The sequence below is a fragment of the Macadamia integrifolia genome, chromosome 14 (assembly GCF_013358625.1).
Source record: "Macadamia integrifolia cultivar HAES 741 chromosome 14, SCU_Mint_v3, whole genome shotgun sequence".
NCBI classification, from domain to species: Eukaryota; Viridiplantae; Streptophyta; class Magnoliopsida; order Proteales; family Proteaceae; genus Macadamia; species Macadamia integrifolia.
The window spans coordinates 12585775-12609889 of NC_056570.1; the positions used below are offsets into that span (position 1 = coordinate 12585775).

The window sequence follows — 24115 nt, forward strand, 5'->3', positions numbered from 1 at the left end:
TCCATCAAGCGATGATGGGTTCAAGTGCTGCTTCCGTTTGGAGGATTTTACCTTTGTGAATCTATAAGTAACCCTAACTCCTCTCTATTGATTGTTTAGAAAATGCCCTAATGCATATAAGGAGGCATTTTCAAGGGTTAAATTTTGATTTGATATTCAGTATTCTCAACAATTGGTATCATAGCTGATATTTTCAATAGTAGTATTATAGTCATCCCAAATGTTAGGGTTTTGCCCTATAATGGTTGAGATTGTCTCCCCTTTGTGCATCTTTCATGTTCTACAAAAAAATTGGGATTTTTTAAGTTTTTGATGATGAAAGTGATAAGATTTTTTTTTTCAAGTATATAGTATAATACGATCTTTGATTTAAAAATAAAATAAAAAATGTGCGACTTATTCTGTACCAGATATATTCCTTGTTGGTCGAAACATGGTTGCTATGGCTGTGGGTTTGTCTATGAAACTGATTTTTGAAAGGGGGAAAAAAAAAAAATACCATCTCTGCCGCAAACCCATATACAGGTTGTAGCGATGGTTGCAAAAACTTTCACTTGATAATTTTTCACTTCCATTATCTTTTTTTTTTTTTTTTTGTTTTTTTTTTATTCTTTTTATTTTCTTAAATTGTTGGTACCCTTCATAATTTTACAATTTTTATAATACTTAAATGCCTTCTAAATTTAATTCCTTTATTATTCTAATATCTCACATCATTTCTCTATCTCTCCTACTTTCCTTTTTCTTTTGGAAGTCTCTTTTTCTCTCTCTCTCTCACATGTTCCTATCTCCCTCTCTATCTGAAATATATTTTATAACGTATTTTTTCAATTAATTCCTTATCTCTCCATCCTCAATCTATATCTTTCTAAATATTACCCAAAAATATAAGAGAACTCAATATTCGGTAGTGCTTTCTTAGCAAAGCCACACTATGATTTACCTTCCTATATTGACCGATATTGAGTACCCATCATATAAGGGAACTCAAAATTTGGTAGAGCTTTCTTAGGAAAGCCACCATATGATTTGTACTCTAACCATTTCTATTCTTAAGACAACTCATTGTAAACCTCATCATCCTTATCTGCTTAACAGCCTAACACTATACATTGCATTTATTTATACTCAACTCTTGTACAAAGGCAATTAATGAAAAATAGAGAATCAATTTTCTATTAACATTGTTTGGCAATAATAGATTTTCATAGCTTCATCTACCATTGTGAGATTAAAATAGGTTTGCCAGGTCTTTGGAAGAAATAACAGAATTCAAATCCAAAATTCATAGTAATATTTTTTAGGTCACTTTTAAAAAATTTCATCTTATACTAAGTCCCCATAAGTTAAAGATGATAAATAACAGATTGTATACTTATATTTTTTAGCTATATGTTTAATTTAAGATGATAGATGTTAAATACAATAGATAAGTAGTATACTTGGTGGGTCTATGAAAAGTTCAAAATTTTGTCCATACATTTGTTAGAGTTTGATTTTGCATTGTATTAAGTTTATCTAACCAAGAAAAGTTCTTATGTTTTTTCTAGTGAGTGGCTATGGTTGCATTGACATGTTGCTGAATCTCTATGACAAATATAGATTGAAGTATAAAAATTATCTAGAATACTTGAATCTCTATACACATAGTTTCAGGGCCAGGTTTTTACCTTTGATTGCATTTAATTCACAGTTTTGAACATATAAATGATATCTTCTAATACTGGTCTGCCACATGAATTTTTTATTTTTCAAGCAGTTATGAAAGCCAGTAAAAAATAGTGACAAATAGATCAGCAATCAGATCCTGTGGAGTTCTTGTCATGAATTCTAAACGCATCTAAATGCAAATCTTAGCATTTTGAAGAAAAATCGCAGCAACATCTACAAGTACTCTCAAGTTTTCACTATTGTTTGATGCTATTTGTTAACTCAATTGTTGTCACAGAGCTCTTGGGTTTATATCTATTCTCTTGCGATTTTGTTTATATCTATTCTCATGAGATTTTTCCTTCTTTCTTCTAGACATGGATCTACTTGTAGTAAGCGATGCATCCAAAACAAACTTTGATTAGTATCCAAAAGAAAATGGTACATTATACAGAATTCCCAAGCTATTTTCCTCCAATTTCATTTGGTTATGTAAAATCAAACTAAGAACCTATGTTTTCTTTTACTTGCCAAAAGAAAAGAAAAATGGATTCCACATTTCTAATCTAGTTACCATACTAGGAATAAAAAAAGTAGGTAATCTATACTTACTTCTGTGTGAAAATTTCAAATATTGGGTTAGGATATACTATGTAGCGCAGATATTGCAAATGGTTTCATTTTCTATGTAGACCTAGCATAGCCCAAGGACCAAGAGCATTGGCCAATGGTTTCTTTTCAATATATGTAAGCATAATATAGCCTATGGACCAAGACTGAAAAAATACCAATTATGTTCCTTCTTATTTCACCCACTATTTCTTTTTCCCCTTAAAATTTAAGCAACTCCCCTTACATGTATCCCCTTCTCTCTCTTTCCTAACTTAGGCTATCAACCCAAAATTATCTCTCAAATGCATATTACAATCCTAAAGTCTCTTTTTAACTCTCTCACATAGCATATCTCTATCCCCCTTCTCAACCAATTTACTCACCGGATATCTCTCTCTCTCTCTCTCTCTCTCTCTCTCAAACTCTCTCCTTCTCTCGCTCCACTTTTCTTCTCTTTTCCTCCCTTTCCCTCTCTCCATAATCTCCCTTCCTCCTATGTTGGTGAATGATACTCTAGGAATGGAATTTTATCCACCAAAGGTATCTAACAAAATTGAGGTATTTATTTTAATTATGGTTTGTGTGTATAGTTACATTTACTTGCTTGACATCCTTCCAAACCCTTCAAGAAAGTATTTCATGTCATTTTGGGATTTTTCTTTTATTGTTTGGATATATGTGCTTGGTATAGATGTATTGCGAAAGATTAGTAAGGGTCCTTTGTAAGGGGGTAGATGACTTGTAGGTTGATCATGTTATTTGCATTCCTAGAGCTTGCAACTATGATATGGAATCGATTGATCGGGTGCATTTTACTAAAAGAAGCTTTACTTACCAAGAATTCATAAATTTTTTGAAATTTAAATTTTTATTTAGTAACAAAAGCTACATTCAGTAAAATATATGTAGTACCACAAAAATTTTGAAATTTAAAAATCTTGTTAAAAGAGAAATCTAATGGTAAGTTATGTAAATGCTGATTGTAAAGTTCCGATTATTTGTTAATATAGAGTTATTAATTCGAAAAAGGGAAATTTTCTTATACCACCCTTAAAAATCCCCATAACTTGGAGTGATCCCCAAAAAAGAAAATAATTTCTAGTATACCCTTCAATTTCATAAGATTATTTCTAAGAAACCCATTCTGGTAGGATTAGGGCGTTAAGTGATGACGGCAGGAGTCTCATATTATCTAAATGGCTAAACTACTCTTATGGCTATGTAAAATTACCCTTATACCCCCTTGACCTTAATTAGTAAAATAGTGGGTGAATGGATTCCCCTTTCACCGATCTTCCATGTTGGCAAGAACCGCAACACCATCGTTGAGTTCCACTAGAGGAGAAGAAGGTTTTGTGCCATTAGCGACACTGGCATTGAAGGCAACGGTAGCGTCTTCAACTTCGATTGCAATGGCTCGGATATGATCTTGAATTCTGGCAATGGTTTTACATTCCAAGTTACACCAAAAGAATACGATCCTTAATTATGGCTGATCTATTCTAGTTTTCTAGGGTTTAAGCCAATTCAGATCGATTCCCACCTGATCCAGATCTGTTAGTCATCTCATAACCCGGAACAAAACAAAATCGGCTACATGGATCGAATTGGTCGAAGGCACGAAATTGACCTACGGATCTGAAAAAACACCGATTATAGGGCTTTTTTTCTTTGGCAAAAAGCCCATTTTTTAAACCGTGGTTTTTATCCCTTCTGCGATATTGGAACTCTAGCCTTTGTGTGCTACGTTTCAATGGCGGTTCTCCATCTTCAAACCCATTCGCCTTTCTCTTCCCACTCTCCTCTTTCTCCGTTCAAAAGTCCAGGGAGAATTCCTGCGCTTTCACCATATCAACCTTGTTCTATTCACCTCATTCTCCTTCCTCTCCACTTCTAGGTTTCGATCAGAACCATCGTCCTCTAACGACGAACGCAACTCTCCATGTCGATTCTCTTGTCTGACAGAAACAGCAAGGGAGAGTCTCCGGAGGTTTTGTTCCAGGTCAAGGATCTCACTGCAGTTATTGCTGAATCGAGATAATAGATTCTCAATGGCGTAAACCTCGTCATCCACCAAGGAGAGGTAATTTGCGTTTATATCTGTAACTGATTGAAGTAGAAATCATCAGGTTGCTGAAGGAATCGAAGCTGAAGGGTTTCAAATGGTAAAAAATGAGCTCTTTATAAATAGGAGGGTAACAAAATCATTCTACTGTTTTTCAGTTAATGGTGTTACAAATTAGGGTTGCGGTGAATATTATTTTCATTTTTTTGGGTCACTCCAAGTTATGGGGATTTTTAGGAGTGGTACAAGAATATTTCCCTAGGAAAAAAAATCACTACCAAGTTACACACCCTTACACTCAGATGTTTTGGGGGTGGGGGTGGGGATTTTTAGGAGTGGTACAAGAATATTTCCCTAGGAAAAAAAATCACTACCAAGTTACACACCCTTACACTCAGATGTTTTGGGGGTGGGGGTGGGGGTGAAAGACTACATGCCCCTTGGTTGTATGCCTGTGCGCCTCTGGTGGTTGGTCCCTGTGCTGGTGTAGCAGCCACGCTACTAGTTAGCAATCCCCAACTTTATGTTAATATAAAAAATGAGCTAAAATTCTATCTAAAATTTATCTTATAGAAACCTGCTTAAAAGACACATTGGTTGCTGCATACCTAGGGTTGAATTTTGAAAAGGAAAAAGGCAAACCAAAAATTGGCCAATCCGATTGGTGAACATTTATTTTCATAAATAACAGATACATATCATGTGGTTTTAGCCATTTTGAGCCATGTGGAGATCTGATTTCTAAACCAGGGCAATGGTTAGGAAGATACTCCCATTGATTAACTATGTTTTAAGGTCATGGTCATCTTTATCATATGGCTAAGCAAATTGACACCTTTATGTTTGTGCTTCAATGACCAAAATGAATCACCTAGCAATTGTCAAAGTTGAATTGCCAATGAATTTTCAACAGTCATATATCTATGTAGGAGAATTAGATGGGGCCGAAACTTTCCAAAATGATAGATGATGATGTGGACAAATTATTATTATTATTTTGGATAAGTATGTGGACATTTTATGATATTTGAATTCCAACAAGTCACATGCAAGCACACATACACATATATATTTGTAAGGAGGGATGTATAGATGTGTGTATGTATGTTATGTTTATTTATCTGGTCTCTATGAATATTATGTGTTAAGTGAAATTTATTCTTTCTTACTATAAAGGAAAGCGAAGCCAGAAACCCTTCCCCACTCTCTTAGTTGTTTCATTTTTAAATGAATTTTTTATATTTTAATTTATTTCTCAATTTCCTAACAACCTAAGATGCCATTTGGGAGAAAAATTATCATAGCTATTTCTCTTTCAGGGACCATTCTGCTTTCAAGGAAGGTGGTTTCCCCTAAAAATTTTGAAAGGATATAATTCATTATAATCTTTCCTAAAATTAGGTTTCATTCCATTCAAAATTTAATTACATTACTTTTAGAAAATATAAAATGGATCTTTTTTTTTTTTTTTTTTTTTTTTTTTTTTTTGTATTAGTATACAAAAAATCATTAACTTTGCGGTGATGTATCTATTTATTTCTAATTTTATCAACCAAGCCCTAATATTGTTTCTCAATTAATGACATCATAGAATTTCCGCACAAATTTTCTCTACAACCAAGATTTTACCAAATGCGTTAATTGAGTTCTCTATATAAAGCCTTCCTTCTCCATTAACCAGCCATAAAAGACGAATTGTTGCCATTAAGATCTTTTGGGTAACTATTCATATCCCTTTCTATTTTTCTTTTCCTTCTAATGTTTGATAGTGGTCTCATTTGTGGTCAGTCATTATTTTGGTTTCCTGTTATAATGTTAGAATGTTCTTCACCGCACAAGTGTATGAGAATTCTAGTTTGTAAAATCAACAAGATACATATGATAGTTGTGACTTATGTCAGTGATAAATTTAGGCCCTCTTTGGTATCATTTTTTTTTTAGTTATTGTTCACAAAAATGGTTTTTGTAGCATTTAGTATCATTTATGAAGGTTATTTAAAACAATCAATAAAACACAAAATAAAAAAGAAATTGAAAGTCATTGATGGTTTTTCATTGAAACCCATTTTTGGTTGTTTTTGCGTCGAGAATTACTAAGCACGTGTTTATCAAAAGGAAAAACCAACAAAAACCCTTCTATGCTCCATCCCTACCCACAACCCCCTAGAAAACTCGATCCCATCCCTACAAATCCTTCACTTCCGTCGATAAAAGTTATAGTCAACTAGTGCTAGCTATGTTTGATCCCCACTTCCCATCCCTTTCTTTTCCTTCCGTCAATTGATTGAAACATTTTTTTATATGGTCATTTTTTGAAGATCTTGAAGACCAGTAGCCCACCAGCTATGATCAGCTGCACATTGCAACCATGGTTGCTGGCCCTTGTGGACTTTCCGCAACAGGCTGCAATAACTAGCCCTTGGGGCTTTCTTTGATTTCAGATTTTGATTTTAAGATCTACTTTCTTCAAAGACCACAGAGAGAGAGAGAGAGAGAGAGAGAGAGAGAGAGAGAGAGAGAGAGAGAGAGAGAGAGAGATGAGAAGGGTGGATTAGGGGAGCATACAAAGTGGGACAATGAAAGGGGAAGGAGTTGCAACAAGCGGGATGGGGAAAGTGGAGAAATAGAGTTATAAGAAAAATGGATGAAGGGGACATCTCTTCACCCATTTCTTCAAAAAAGCATTTCGCACACAAGGATATCAAGCCTATTTCTCTTAAAAAAACCATTTTTGTCTAGTAGTTACCAAACCATTTTTATATTTTGATAAAAAATAGTTTTCATTAGTGATTTTTGTTAAATAGATAAAAATCAAAAATAAAAATGAGGGGCCTTAGTCTTCTTACTTTTTTCTTCTTTTAGTGGAAAAGATATTCATCAAACAAAAAAACATTGAATATGTGACAACCCAAGAGTATGACAAGTATCAGACCCGCCTGGGAGATTGGTGAGGTGTTCCCATCAAGAATACGATAAGTACTAGGGAATTTGGGAGATTGGTGAGGGTGTACAGACTTTAGTCCCACATTGCCTAGGGAGAGATTATTAGGCTAGTTGATAACCTTTAGCCTCCTTAACATAGAACAATGCATTTTAAAGCCTTGAGACCTATGAGCCAAAGAAGACAATATTGCGCAAGGTTAATGGGGCCGAGGCATTACAAATGGTATCAGAGCAGACCCTAATAGTGTGTGGGACTACAGCGGGCACGTTGTGCTGAAAGGGGGGAAGTGTGATGACCCAAGAATACGACAAGTAGCAGACCCATCTTGGAGATCGGTGAGATGTCCACACCAAGAATACGGCAAGTACCAGGGGGTTTGGGAGACCGGTGAGGGTGTACAAACTTTAGTCCCACATTGCCTAGGGAGAGATTATTGGGCTAGTTGATAACCTTTAGCCTCCTTAGTATGGAACAATGCATTTTAAATCCTTGAGGCCCATGGGCCAAAGAGAACAATATTGTGTAAGGTTAATGGGGCTGGGACGTTACAGAATACGAAATGATGCTATGGAGTAACCCAAGTTAAGCATGGCATAGCATCATTGATAGGCAAAAAATCCTTAAATCTAGTTCATTATGGCGAGTAGTTCATGGTGATACATTCAAATATGGCATCACACTTGGACCCTCCCTCCTGGGTTTCCATAACCAATCTCTTCAACCGCTTAATTGTTCATTTCAATGTGTCTCTCAGCTTATGGACTCCCTTTTTCAACCTTTTCTGAGGTGATGGAGATCTTGAAAATCCATCTATTGTTATTCCCACAGATGGATCAACTTGTTTAGGGAATAGCACAAAATAGAGTTTTTTTTTTTCCAGTCAAGAGTGCGTATCATATGTTATCTATTATGGAAACTGCAAAGGGGAATATGTAGACCTCATCATCGTCATTGAAAATTATGGCTATAGCTGCGAGAGTGGTATGGAAAAGGATTTGGGGCTATTATTCTCTGCCAAAAGATAAGTCATTTCTTTGGCGGGGATGCCTTGCTACATCATTAAATCTGATACAAAGAGATATACCTGTTGATCCTCACTGTGCTTGTTGTGGAGGTGTGGCTGATTCAGTTTCTCACATTCTCTTTTCATGCCCTTTTGGATGATTTGTTTAGTTGAGATGCAACTTATCCTATAGAGTTCCAACGGATTCTCATCTATCTCTTCATGACTGGATTTTGGGATGGAGTTCTCGCCTCAAAAGGGAAGCAAGCCAATAGAGAATTAATGTCTCCATGTTCTTTTATTTATTGGTAACTTTGGCTTTCTTGGAATGAATATCTCTTTGATCATCAAATTTAGTCCCCAGTGGAAGCTATCCATATGGCTGAATGGAATTCCTAAAATTTTAGTCAAGCAAATATAATCCCGCCAAGATCAAATCTCTCAGTTGGCGCTTAGATCTCCAATAGCCAGTTGCGACTTTAGGACCCTCTGCCTCCAAATATGTTCGAGATAAATTGTGATACCAGTATTCCAACTGAGCCTAGGAAAGGAGGTTTATGTTATATATTCTATAATTACCAAGGGCAGCCATAATTCGCTATTTGAGCTTGCAGCTTTCATGGTTCCAATAGTGGGTGAAGCTTTCGCAATTCGCTCGGTAATGTTAGAAGCCATATTTAAAGGATATATATCCTTCATCTTTTGGTGGAGTCCGATAACAAGGAAGTAGTCTCCTACTTGTATCGTGAAGCTACAATAACGCCTCTAATCTTGAAACCTATTTTAGAGGATGATATTCTGTATTTTAAATCTTCCTTTCAATCTTGTACTTTCTTTTATGTTCTAAGGGAGTTAAACACATGTCACACCCCACTTCCAGTAGACCTAACTTACCGTATAGGAATACCGGTGGTGTGAGTAAGACGCTTACCGGTCTTACAAACCTACCAGGATCTCTGATGGCAGTACCTTAACAATTCACTATCTCACAACACAAACCAACTAATAGCAGCGGAATCAGAGTATATTAACGGAATCATAAGTAAAATGGGGAACATCTAGTGATAATGTACATATCCATAACCAAGTTTATCCGTTTACAAATAATCATGACTTATACATACATAAGTCCAAAAGAATACTAACAATATCATTCAGTATCAAAAATCACCAAAAGTACATGGTGCACCTCAGGGAGCGGCATAAGCACAATGGTCACAAGCACAGTCCTAGTCGTGCTCCTCCACTCTTGGCATCCACCAGTCGTTCACACCGTACTCCGGCCCCGAGTTTAATGAGTCACATGCCATAGGTATAATAGTACCTACATTATCATCTAAAAGGGGGCATATACGTGGGGTGAGCTTTCCAACTCGCTTAGTGAGGAGTGAGGTTCATGCATAACCAAGCAAAAGCAGTAGCATAAATAATTCATAATGTATGATTACGAGAATTTAAACACATAGTCCATGATGCTCATGATACAATTCATTTATTTTATTATCCACCGAACAATACAACTAAGTCTGGTAAATTCTACTACGGCACATTAGGCTGTATCTCTGGTCTTGGAACTGCAATCGACTACACAATGATACAAACCCTAGCCGTGATTAGGAACCTGTCGGTCCTGATATGCATCCATTGGTCACCCAAAAAACCCCTGATAACCCCCTCATGACAGTCACAACACCAGTATATCCATCGGCCATGTCGGATAAGTTCTTGCCTCCAATAACAATCACATCGTAATGCGGGTGTGGCATTCCGGGAAGATTCATCGAATATACCACCATTGGGTTATCCAACACTTTACCTAATGTTGGCAAGGGGACGTAGCATGGGGAATGTCACCTAACCATAATATCCTACATTCCTTCATAATGATACAGTTAGTATGAATCACGTGACACCGGTATCACCATCAATCATAAAGCGGGTCCATTTCCAAATATAGTCCCGGGGACACGATACTGAGAGCACATTGATGACAAAGTGTAACCCACGACTATATACCTATCTAGCATACAAAGTAGTTGAGTATAGAATATGCAACACTGGGATTCCCATTCGCCACGAAGCGCATCCATTTTCAATTGCAGTCCCAGAGTACACAATACAGGTAACACATCAGCCACAAAGCGTAATCCATTACTACAACTAACTCTAATGCACATAATCAATGCATGAATGCAACAAACATACGGCAATCATGGTACCGGTACCACCTCGGCCACACTGGATTTCATCTTATGCATACAATAATCACGCGGTGATCACGGTATCAGTACCACCTCGGCCACGTCGGATCCTGCTATACATATCAATATACATCTCATATCATTCCCATCAAAATATAACATGTAATAGAACATCATCATCATTTAAGCAATTTAAATAATCATGAGAAGATCTATGCATGTGAGCAGTTCTAAAATGATTAAAAATTCCCAAAAATAAAAGTTAGCCATCCCTCATCGTGATTATACTTGTGTGGATTGGGGTTCAAGTATGGCCACCGGTTGTTCAATTCGCTACCAGCCTCGGGGTACATGCGAGTCTCTGTCCTAGGCACAAACCTAGTCGAGTGTTATTATGTGTCAGAAACATCGAATGGGTCCCATAGGGATTACCCCCAAAGGGCACAGACAAAGTCCCACATTAACAGTACTGTCACCAAAAACAGTCATCAGAAATAGTCACTTTTCATCGGAAACATCATAGGTGTTTCCAGTGAGTGTAACAGAGAGCTCCTAAGGCTAAAACAGGTCACCTAAAACAGTCAACGGAAAAAGACCCAGTGTTTCCGCTGGCAGTATAGAAGTTGCCTGTGAGATTTGGGGCTTTTTGATTCGGGCCTAATTGCCAGGATTTACACCGTGGAGGTTGTGGGGGATTTTCCTAGCATAATTTTAAGCCATTAAAATCCCGATTCCACCAGGCCATTTGGGAGATACGTTGACTGAATGATCGAAACCTTAGATGGTCATTTGGTCTAACTTGTTGCCGGAGCTCACTAAACTTAGTTTGAGCTTGGCAATAGCACTGGGGAGGTGAAATACGTAATCCCCAAGCTTTAGAAGGTATGTGGGCCAAGATTCCATCTATACCTAGCTTGCCCTAGCTCAAAATGAAGAGAGAGAGTGGTAGGAGAGGTAGCACTTACCTCCGATAAGGATTCTGGTATGGATGCACGTAGGCGGGAGCAAATGTGAGTCCAAATCCCTTCTCCTTCTTCTTCCCCCTCCTTTATCTTCCTTTATCTTCTCTCCTTTCCCTCTCCCACGTTATTGTACAAGTGAGAAATGAGGAATAGTTCCTCATTTCCATTTATATGATAAGTTGGTCCTTAGGGCCTGTTTGGCTGGTCCTAGTCCTGTTCCAAATAGGTTAATCCGACTTTCGGGGCATGTGGACCCAACTCCTTTGGTCCGTAGGGTGCACACGTCGTTAAGGAAGGTGTGGGGGAGTATTTGGAATCAATCGGGGTTGTCCACGATGCGGATGGTGGAACCCACGGGCATCGAAACCCAATCAGCGGCCTAAATGGCCAGTGAAAACAGGTTAGCAGAAACAGACCCAATGTTTCTAGCGGCTTGTTTCTGGTGGTCAAGAGAATTTGCTATCTCGACTGCTTGCTGTGCATCAGTTGGTCTCGCACAATTAGTTACTCTAGGCTATGCTCATGGTCTTTCGACAGTTTTGGTGCGTGTCGGGATTTAGGTGTAGGGTGTTGGGTCACTTACCGTCTGGGATCGGAAGGTCTGAATCCCCTCTAGTTGGATTGGTAAGCAATACATGAGCATGTGGGGTCATCTCTCCCCCTTCTGCAATGGGCAACCACGAGCCAAAACCCGGTGGTACTTTCCACCTCTGGTCCGAGACCTATCACAACAGTTCAAATTAGACTGGGTCAGGGCACGGGTATAACAACACATATTGTTGACTCCCTATCTAGGAGGTCTCTATCTGTGTTGTGCATGATAGTATGGTCCATTTTTTATCCATAGATCCAAGACCAATGTTGCTTTCATCCACAAGTTCTCCACATCTATCTAAGTAAATCTGCATTTACCCAAAAAAAAAAAAAAAACAAAAATACATTAAAAGAAGCTAACTTATAATAAAAGTGTCGAATAACCAAGAAGGTATCATATCAACAAAAGCAATCTACCTAAATTATAAGAAAAAAAAGAAGAAAGAACTATAACCACATAGTCAATCACATTATCTCATTGAAATAAAAAGCATACTATACACGGAAGTACCAAAAATATTTAATGTGCTAAAAACTATACACAACATTTTTATAGATATCTTTCCTTCTTTCTCCCAAAACTAGATCCTCTCAAGTGACTAGTGTGCCCAGGGCGTGGTGTTGGCCAAGGATGCATGCCCGGATGCTGCCAACCACTTGATGTACACTAGGGCACTGGAGAGGATATGTGTCCATTCCCCTCCCCCCCTGATGAATACAAAATGTGAAAAAAATCCTACCTTAGGTTACATAAAAAAGACAAATGAAAATTGGTATTGATTCATTAATATCTTATGGCAAAGTAATTCATGAATATACTTTCTATTCTCAATTTTTTTTACTTATTTATTTATTTTTCTAAAAACTATATTACTAAAGAAGCTAGCCACAAAACATGATAAATTTCTATAAAAGTGTTAACTGAGAGAGGAAGTAATCTAGCTGCCTAATAGCAATATCTTCGTAAATTAAAAGAAACATGAGCACTGATGGGAACATCTATAAACTTCAACACAGTGAAGAAACTAAAAAAGATGAAATAGTATACTAAGAAAATGTCCTAATCTCTGTGAATCTTCTAATTTGATAAAACTCATTAAGAACTAGTAACAACTTTAGTCACCTCCAAAGTATCTCAAAGAACACATTATCTAATCCCATATTTTTTATTTAATGTAAAACATTTAGAATGACAAACGCTTCTATCTTTTCTTCTTATTTGAATGTTTCTTTCCTTCCCCCCTCAACACACAATAGAATCTTATTAACAAAGTTGCAAATAATGGTACCATGAACACCACCTTATACGGTGACGAAATCTTGGCCATCATTTAGCAAAAAAAAAAAAAAAAAAAAAAAAAAAATGAAGACCACCTTCTACCAATTTAAAAATTTTGGAATAAAAATTATAGTGGTTTAGTTAACCCCATTTAATTCTTAACCCCATTTTTTTTTTAAAATAATTCCCGGTTAATGCTACTAACTTGAAAAAGTGAGAAACTTGCTTGATGCACTGACTTACAACTACCATCTTTTAGAAGGCAGCCCCAAGCACCAACAAAAGCAATGAAACTAAATTAGAGAAATCTAGGTCTCCCCTGATCATTTATCACCAACTTGTCCTTGATATGAGAAGGAAAGTCATTCAAAGTGGAAGATGTCCCGGTCTAATTCAACAAAGAGAAATTGTTATAAAAAACTTCCTTAATTCCCAATTAACTCTTAACAATCGGTTGCAAATTTATCCTCAAGTGATGATGTGAATTTTTGTATTATCCTCTTCTTTCTACCTTTTCTACTTTCTACTAAGAGAATTACATGAATAAAAAAAAATCATAATAGGAAATAAAGTAGACATATATTTCATTTTGCAATAGAGAACTAAAGAACTTTGAAACTTCAACTTTTTCTCTTCTTATCAATAATAAAAGTAACGCTCTTTTCTTAGATTCCCATTGAGAATTCACTTCCTAGTTTACTTGAAATTGATTTTTTTACATTTTTATCACCTTAACTAGAGATATTTATGTATAAAATGAGATTTAATATAATTCTAAAATATAACAGGTTTTTAAATCAAGTATTGCATAGAGATAAATTACATTATTGAAGGCATCTTGACATTAGTAATGAAGGCTCAAGATTGGTCTACCAAGCAACTTGGTTGAATAATGCAAAACAACTTTGTGGGCCTAGGCCATTGTAAAATGATACACAAGCACATGGTTAGAAAACCTATAACTAGGAATCAATTTAGTAGGTAAAATGTGGTACTGAAAGCTAGGCATGAAACTAGCCACCATAACCCATCACAACCCTCAGTTTTTTCGTGTTCTATCCAAGATTGGCCCCATTAATATGAAATGGACTATTTCATGCTATTCTCTTATTTGTGGTTTTTAATTATCACCCTAGTCTAGGTACAATATGTATATGATGATCTTTCATTTTTCCTACTACCTTAATAAAAGAATAATTTTTTATTCTCATTCAATATATTTTTGTTCAGGAATTTTTTTTTTTTAAGAGTAGGATTGTGTCAAGACGTGGCAAATGCATGCATTACTAGAGAAGAGATGAAGGAATACAGTTTCCAAAGGGTTAAGAAGCACAATAGAAATATAGAAAACTATACAATCGAGTCAACGATTTACCAGGTATGTTACATGAGTTTTAGTCTTTGTTATATAAGGGAACAAAAATAAATACACTTAATAAACCTTTTCATGTTAAATCTCCTGTTTTCTCACTATACTTTTGAAGGAAAAAAATTCCATTTAAGAACAAGCTTCATTGTGCTTTACCCCCCTATAGAACACAAAACCATCAAAGGGCAGGAGGACATGAGTTTGAGAGAGGAGTTCACCTTGGAATTGGACCGAGGAAATTTGCATCTTCTCCTTCATCCCTTTTGCATGTTCAAAACCTCACGGAAATGCTTCCTCGCATTTTTCCTACTGATCACCAGCCATTACTGCATGAGGTGAAAATCTTTTCAGCTTAGTTTATCATCTCCAATTATGATTCTTTTCCTCTAAAATACAAATGGCATCTTTTTGTAATTTTAGCTAATTCTTCTACTTATTTAATTATTATTGTTTTCGTAAAAATTTATGCTTACCATGCCCTTTGACTAAACCATGTACTGCCATATGGAAAGAGTGAAACATTATATTTCACTAGGCATGAGAAAGAAATCCCCTTTATATACATCGAATTTTTACATATTCATGAAAGATAATTTCAGTTACACCTGAACAGATCTTGTATTGTATTGTTTCACTTTTACAGATTGAATGATCTGCGTAGCTCACTCGGTTAAGCGTTTCTTCAGTTCAACCAATGCGTCTCTCAAGTACTCGAGCTCAGACAAGTTGAGGTTGTCAATGGGGGCTTCCCACCATAGAATATTCTCATGGTTATCCCCTAACCTTTCTAGTTCTTCGCTCTTTTTCTTCTCCTCCTGAAGCTAGATAAGAAGCTCAGAATACTCCCAGGTCAGCTCCTCAACATTGGCTAGATGGTACCCATCGACGATGGAGAAAATACTTTCCTCCCCCACCTATGGGCAGTTTTATGAGAGAAACCTATGGACAATAGAATCCACAGATGGGCGTCCAAATGATTATGCATTGCCCGATGGAGAGAAAACGACGATGGGCCCAGAATGACGCTTGGCAAACGTAACATGCCTAGCAGAATATCTGGCAATCCTCTGGCGCCCCTTGCTTGTTCTTCCTTTTGCCATGATCCAAAGGACTAGGAATGATTCAAGAGGTCAATGTGAGAGTTGCAAGAAAGAAGAACAAGTCTGCAAATTGTCCGAATGTAAATGGTAATTCACTATTAGAGAGATACCTCAGTATACGGCCACACATGCTAGCACTCCCTCACCAACCATGTCTAGCTCACGTGCTGTTACCTAGACAAGTTGCTAGTGTTTGTTATAACCGTGTAATTGTGTAACCGTACTAGATGCTATCTCTTATGTATATATATCCTGTAATCTTGATTAAACATAATTAGAATATTATCACTTGGTATCAGAGCGCTACCTCTCAAATGAGTTTTCTTTTCTGATCCTCTCATGGCTTCTCCCTCTTCTGCTACAAGCTCTGCTTCAGATTTGCAGGTGGTTTCTACCAATGTTTCCCCTCAACTGCCTTTGAAGCTTAATGCCTCGAATTATTGGCGCACTCAATTTCTACCACTTCTTCGTGGATACAACCTTCTAGGGTTTGTGGATGGGTCTTTCCCTAGGCTTATGTCGTCTTCTGATCCAGCTTCTGCAATTGCTGCTGATCTGTGGGAGAGACAAGATCAACTCATTCTGAGTTGGATCATATCATCATTGTCTGAAGCGACTATTTCTCATGTCGTTGGTGCTACTACCTCTTCAGAAGCTTAGACGACTCTCAGTCGGATCTATGCTCCTACCTCAAGAACAAGAGTTATGGACCTCAAAGATTGACTGTTTCGTCTTCACCATGGCACTGAGTCAATCACAGAGTACATCTTGAATATTTGGTCAATCGCTGATACACTGGCTGTGATCAATCAGCCTCTGTCTGATGAAGATCTAGTTCTTGCAGTCCTTAGAGGTCTTGGTCTTGATTTTTGTGACTTTACGACATCGATCTGGCTTCGCTCCTCTCCTGTCATTTGTAGAACTCACTGGCTTATTATTAATCCATGAAAGCTTTCTTCAAGCCTCCACTCCTGCTGCTGGTATTACAACAGCGAATCTTGCTCTCTCAGGGGGTGATTCGCGTCGATCAACAACTGGATCTCCAGGTTCCTATCGTTTCTCCAATAATCGGTTCTCATGAGGTTATCGTGGAAATCGCTGCTCCAATCGTTCACAGTTTAATTAGAGTTACTCTGACCAAAATCAAGCAGATCATTCCTATCAGTATGGTCGTTATCGGAACACTGATCCAACTTGTTACAAGGAACAACAGTCCTATTTCAAAGGTTCCTCTTCACAAGGATCCTCTTCTGGATCCGCTTCTTCATCACTTTGTTAGATTTGCAGCCAGGCTGGTCACTCTGATTCAACTTGCCCTCAATGCTTTAATCCCGCCTTCTTAGGTAATTCACTTGCCCTCTCTTGTTATAATTCCTCTTGTTCTTCCACTGCCTCTCGGCTAATTGACACAGGTTCTAATAATCATCTTGTCTCAGACATTAGTAATCTAGCTATTTCCTCTCCTTACTCTAGTTCTAACCACATTGTTGTTGGGAATGGTCAAGGACTCCCAATCTCTAATGTTGGATCTTGCACTCTTCCAGGTTCTTCAACTCCCTTTAATCTTCCTACTGTTTATCATGTTCCTAATATTCAATGAAATTTACTCTCTATTCATTGGTTTACAACCGATAATGATGCCTTCTTTGAGTTTTACTCTACTCATTTTGTTGTTAAGGATCGGCAGACGAAATAGGTCCTCTATCAGGGGTTGAGTGAAGATGGCTTATATCAAATTCCTCAGTCTACCTCACCCACTGCTGTTGCATGCTCCGCTGTTCGTACTTCAATTTCTGATTGGCATTATTGTCTTGGTCATGCTTCCTTCAATACGGTTCGTGACGTTGTTCATCGTTTCTCTCTTCCTACTAGTACTAATAAGCACTCTGTTTGTAGTGACTGTGCTTGCTCTAAAAGTCACAGACTTTCGTTTACCTTGTCTACTTCTGTAAGCAAATTTACTTTGGAATTAATTCATTGTGATGTCTAGGGTCCAGCCCCTATTATCTCTATCGATAATTTCACTTACTATGTACTCTTTGTTGATGATTTTAGTCGATATTGTTGGCTATATCCAATATCACGGAAATCTGATGTTCACTCAATTTTTGTTCGCTTTAAAGCTCTTATTGAAAATCATTTCTCATATCACATAAAATGTTTACAGATCGATGGGGGGGGGTGAATTTCAGAAACTTGATCCTTTTCTTGCTACTGCTGGTATATCTCATCGTGTTTCGTGTCCTCACACTCAAGAACAAAACGGTGCTGCTGAACGCAAGCACCGTCATGTTGTTGAAACTGGACTCACACTTTTACTTCATGCCAATCTTCCTCCCTCTTACTGGTCTTATGCATTTCAAGCTGCTGTGTATCTTATAAACTATCTCCCATCCACTGTGGTTTCTTCTCAAATTCCCCTACAACGTCTTTTTCAAAATGATCCTGATTACTCTTTCCTTCGCACCTTTGGGTGCTTATGCTTTCCTTGGTTGCGTCCTTACCGTACTCACAAACTTCAGCCTCAGTCTACACCATGTCTTTTTCTGGGCTATTCCCTTTCTCACAAAGGTTACAAGTGTTTGCATATTTCCACTCAACGGTTGTATGTATCCTGTCATGTTATATTTGATGAACAAGTCTTCCCATTTTGGTCCTCCTCTTCCTTCTGGGATACCACCATTAGGACGACTCTGGATCCATGGTTTGATAGTCCTCCACCTATAATCTACCCTTGTTGTCCCTCTACTTCTTTGCAACCTCCACCAAACACACCTCTTTTATCGGTTTCAGACATACCAGCCTCTACCACCAATTCTGGGCCTCCAATTCATTCTTCCCCATCTACTCATGATGATATTCCTATTGGGCCTCCACCTCAACAAGCCTTAACACCTTGTGATATCTCTACTGGGCCTCCGATCCAATAGGACCAAACCCAACACACATCATCCCAGCAGGTCTCTCTTAGGCCTAATGACCGATCTAAGCCACCAATCCATCCATCCTCTCATCCGATGCTCACCCGATCCAAAACTGGCTCCCTTCGGCCATCTCAGCGCCTTAACCTGACTGCAACTAAACACTCCATTCCTGACTCTATTGAGCCCACTTGCCATACTCAAGCCATGTGCTCCACTAATTGGTGACAGGCTATAAACAATGAGTTTGATGCATTACTTAGAAATGGCACTTGGGATCTTGTTCCACCTTCACCATGTATAAATGTTGTGGGATGTAAATGGGTGTTCCGTCTCAAACATAAAGTTGATGGGTCTACTGATCGATATAAGGCGAGGCTTGTTGCGAAAGGCTTTCACCAAAGACCTGGGCTTGATTATTCCGAAACCTTTAGTCCGGTTATCAAAGCTACAACAATTAGGGTAGTGTTGTCCTTGGTTGTTACCTATGGCTGGCCCCTCAAGCAATTCGATATTCAAAATGCATTCTTACATAGGGATCTCACTGATTCAGTTTTTATAATTCAACCCCCTGGTTTTGTTGATCAAGCAACTCCGGACTATGTTTGCCATCTGAAGAAGTCTCTTTATGGCCTTAAACAGGCAACCTGCGTCTGGTTTACCTGTCTTAGTACCTACTTGATTTCATATGGTTTTATCCCCTCCAAGACGGATGTCTCACTGTTTGTCTATCGGAAGAATACTGATGTTATCTTTTTTTTGGTCTATGTGGATGACCTTCTTCTCACCGGTAACAACAATGGTGCCATTGCTACATTAGTTCGGGCTCTCTCTTTTGAATTTTCTCTCAAAGAGCTAGGTAACTTAAACTATTTTTTGGGTGTTGAAGTATGCCGTAGCACTGATGGCTTATTTCTCAATCAAAGAAAGTATGCCACTGACTTACTTTTTAATGCTGGCATGGATGGTGCAAAGCCCATTTCAACTCCAATGGCTACTGGGCCTCCTCTTGACACTTTCTCTGGTACACCTCTTGTTGATGGTTCTCAATACCGTAAAATAGTTGGTGCTCTCCAGTATTTAACCATCACAAGACCAGATTTAAGTTTTCCGATCAATAGAGTTTCCCAATTCATGCACAACCCAACTGATATCCACTGGACAGCCGTGAAATGAGGTTACACGGTTATAACAAACACTAGCAACTTGTCTAGGTAACAACACGTGAGCTAGACATGGTTGGTGAGGGAGTGTTAGCATGTGTGGCCGTATACTGAGGTATCTCTCTAATATTCACAATGTCATTTAGAGCTTTTAGACTTAACTATTTTTCAACTTCACAGATGGAAAGGGAAGTCATGGAGAGTGGAACTAAAGCATAAGAAGGTTGATGGCCAAGTCTACATTCCAAGTGATTGGACTCAGATCTGTACTACATTCCTGTTATCAAGGAAAGCATCTATGCTTCACATGACTTGATCAAGGAAAGCGGTACCTGCACTTTTGATCTCCCTCACAAAGGCATTGAGTCCTCCCTTTGTAGCCTAGTATCACCCATACTAGTAAATAGAAACCCCAACATCAAAGACACGTTTGGTTCAGGTTTAAGAACCAACCCGATCCAACCAGACCAAACCATTTTCTCTCCATTTCCACCCTTCCCCAACATGGACCTGGATCCAGTTTTCTCATAGGGCTAATGCTAATGGCTTTTTGAATGTGAAAGAGGAAAAATCATTCTCTGAATCGAGAAGAGAAGACAAAATTATCTATGCCAGGACCATCAGCAAGCTCAGGATGAGTCATAGAAGCTAAGAGGAGACGGCTTCTTGAATGTGAAAGAGGAAAAATCATTCTCTGAATCGAGAAGAGAATACAGTATTGTGTGTGCCAGAGCCATCAGTGGGTTCAGGATGAGTCATAGAATCCAAGAGAAGAAAACTTTTTGAATGTGAAAGAGAAAAAATCATTCTCTGAATCCAGAAGAGAAGATAGTAGTGCCTGCGCCAGAACTTCAGCGGGTTCAAGATGAGTCATAGAAGCCAAAAGAAGAGGTATGAGGATCATAAAACCCTAATCGGCTCCGAGGAATGGTGTCAAGGAACCAAAGTTCTGAGAGATTGTGATGGTAGGCTTATTTATCGGTGCTTTGCTTCCACAATGATATTTTTTTCCTATAGCTTTGAATGAACCAAATGAAGTAATTCAGAGGATGGTCTTAGACAAAGAGAAGATAAGTTGCAGTAATCAAGATGATGGTCCTAGATAAAAAGAAGATAAGTCCCCTATGGGCATTGTTGTTTGATCTCGACCTTAATATTAAACCATCTTGGAAAAATTCTTTACATTGACCATCCCCTTAAGTATTTCCCATTGTATTTATTTTAGATGATGATCAGGGCAATGGATTTTTTTGTTATGGTTTTCCTTTTCTTTTTTACTTATTTTTATATAATTCAAATATATTTCCTTCGGGTCTAAACCTACAAGAGAGATCTTCATATGGTCTTCATTGACCTAGAAAAGGACTACGACAAGGCTCCCAGAGATCTAATCTGGAAAGTCTTAGAGAAGAAAGAAGTGTCAAGTAAATATGTGGATATACTTAAAGACATGTATAGAGATGTGGTGACTAGTGTGAGATCCGTGGGTGGCCAAGGTGTTGAGTTCCTGATTAATATTGGGTTACATCAAGGATCCTCATTGAGCCCTTACCTATTTACATTGGTCATGGATGAATTAACTAGGATTATTCAAGGAGAACTCCCATGGTGCATGCTTTTTGCAGGTAATATTGTACTGGTCGGTGAAACAGTGCCAGAGATTAATGATAAGTTGGAACTATGGAGATACACTTTAGACTCGAAAGGTCTTAAGATAAGTAGAACAAAAAAGGAATATATGAGTGTAACTTCAATCGATTGAGGATTGATAGCGAGGAAGTGAAAATTGATGGGAGAGAGATCCCGTAATGTGACTGCTTCAGGTATCTGGGCTCTACATTAAACAAAGAAAGTGAGATTGATGATGATGTTTCCCACAGAATTAAAGTAGGATGGATGAAATGGAGAGGGGCATCTAGAGTGTTATGTGATTGACGTATTCCTCTAAAGCTTAAGGAAAAATTCTATAGGATAGCCATAAGACTTGGTATGATGTATGGTGCAGAATGTTGGGTAGTCAAGAAGCATAACGTAGATAAGTTGAGTGTGGCTGAGATGAGGATGTTGAAATGGATGTGCAGCAAAACATGGAGAGATAGAATAAGGAACGATCAAGTTAGAATAGATTTAGGAGTTGTACCAATTCAGGATAAGCTCAGAGAATGTCAATTACGATGGTTTAGGCATGTCCAAAGGTGGCCCTTGGATGCTGCTGTATAAAGAAGTGACCAGATGCAGATAAATGGAGCAAAAAGGGCTAGGGGTAGGCAAAAAATGACCATTGAGGAGGTATTTAGAAGAGACATGCAAAAGTTAAGTCTTCACCCTAATACGGCATCTTACAGAGCTGTTTGGAGGGCTAGAATCCGTGTTGCCGATTGTTCGTGAGTGGGATGTCCCAAAAAGTATATTTTTTTATTTTTATTTATTTATTTATTTATTTTTATATTTTTTGTGCTTTGGGGATCCATGTAGCCGACCCCTTTTAGTTGGGATAAGGCTAAGGTTTGTTGTTGTTGTTGTTTGTTCCTTCTAGTCTAAATATTATATCGAGAATCCAATGTTGCAGATCAAAGAGTATAAACCTTCCTCACATGGCTAATTTAATGACTATCCTTGGTAGTAAATTTGGGTTGCTGCTTTATAAGGAAGCCAATTGTAATAGTATAACAGTAAAGAAAAGAAGTATGATAGTTAAACGGTTGTGTTGTTAGAGTCCAGATCAGTTACTCATAAGAGAATGAATGATACTCGAACGTTGCCTGATCCACACTTGGAATCCACTCATAGTGAAAAGCAATTGTAAGAAGAAGAGATAGAGTGGATCTAAGTGTGGATAAGGTGCAATTAGAGAATAGTTTTCATACAAGGAACTAATCCAAATTTATGTTGTTAAGCTTGGTAGCGCATCTCACACATATCAATCTATTTTTTGGTAAGATCTCACATATATTGATCAAGTCACAGTTTATTTAAAGGGAGTATCTGAATGACACCTCTATTAAAGCTTTTGGAATTTATAAATTCATTTTTTTGACCCTTGTCTAATTTTCAAAAACTCTTTAAGGGTAAATGGTTTTCGAACTATTTTAATATGGCAGCGATAAATGGATTGTTTTGAGCGCAGGTAACAATGCAAAATGAAATATGCTTAGAGAATTCAGTTTGCTTTGTAACGTGGCAGTGGCTTTGGCCTTTCCCAAAGTAAAGGTCAATGGTTCACAAGGTTGATGATCGAGGAGATAGATTAGGTCTGTGACAAAGACCATTCGACCAGAATAGAGGAAGATCGAACGTGGCCATGTAGGTGGGACCACCGACAGAGGCTCGGTCATCGATCGAGGTGTTAGCACTGGATCCACAGTTGATGAGGTAATCGTTAGGAGGAGTAAATTCATTCAAGGAAGATGAAGACATGAATTAGAGAAGAGCGAGGGAGAGAAAATCAAAGTTTTTCCTTATCCTAGGAGGGTGATGACATATGAAGACTAAAGTCTAAAGGAGGATATTTAGTGATTGACTATTGTTAGAATAAATAGTAACAAATACAAAGAAAATAAATACAGATTCATGTAAGATACAAAGATATAACGAGGTTCACCCACCTATGTGGTGTGCTAGGTCTTTGAGCGAAGAAGAAGATGATTCACTATAATAGAAGAAATTTTACAATAGAGATATCTCAAGAACATCCAAACTTATAACTTCGGGGATAATATCGGTAACCTTAGAATTCATAACATGTGGGCACATCCCATGGATTCAACGGGACTCTATAGAATGAATTAGATGTAGTGCATGAAATGGGCAGTGTCTTTGATGCCAGTCAAGAATGAGGAAACAATCAGAGGTTTGTCATTAATGAGGAAAAATAGTTCGATGTCAATGGCCTCTAAGTATGGAATTTTTTGTCAGAACTAAAGCTGCGTTTGGAAGTCATTTATTAAAGCATTTTTTGGAGTTTTTTGTCTTACGAGAACACAAAAATGGAATCTTTCTTTTACGCGGTTTGTTTTACATTTCAGTGACACAAATTGGGCAAAACCATAAAGGAAAAAGACAGAAATGTTAGAACATGGTTAACCATTTTTCATTACTGTGACACCCAAGAATACGACAAATACTAGGGAGTTTGGGAGATCAGTGAGGGTGTGAAAAATTTAGTCACACATCACTTAGGGAGAGATTACTAGGCTAGTTAATAACCTCTAACCTCCTTAATGAAGAACGAAAGCAGGTTACATAGGCCAGT

The 24115-nt window shown here is 37.8% G+C and overlaps 1 long non-coding RNA gene across 1 annotated transcript; it reads left to right on the plus strand.

The window, feature by feature from the left end:
• The first annotated feature begins 14571 nt into the window (after positions 1 to 14571).
• On the plus strand, positions 14572 to 15813 carry LOC122061249. Its single transcript, XR_006134607.1, has 3 exons — positions 14572 to 14688; positions 14846 to 15014; positions 15323 to 15813. It is a non-coding gene; the product is annotated as an uncharacterized LOC122061249 (long non-coding RNA).
• The last annotated feature ends 8302 nt before the right edge of the window (positions 15814 to 24115 follow it).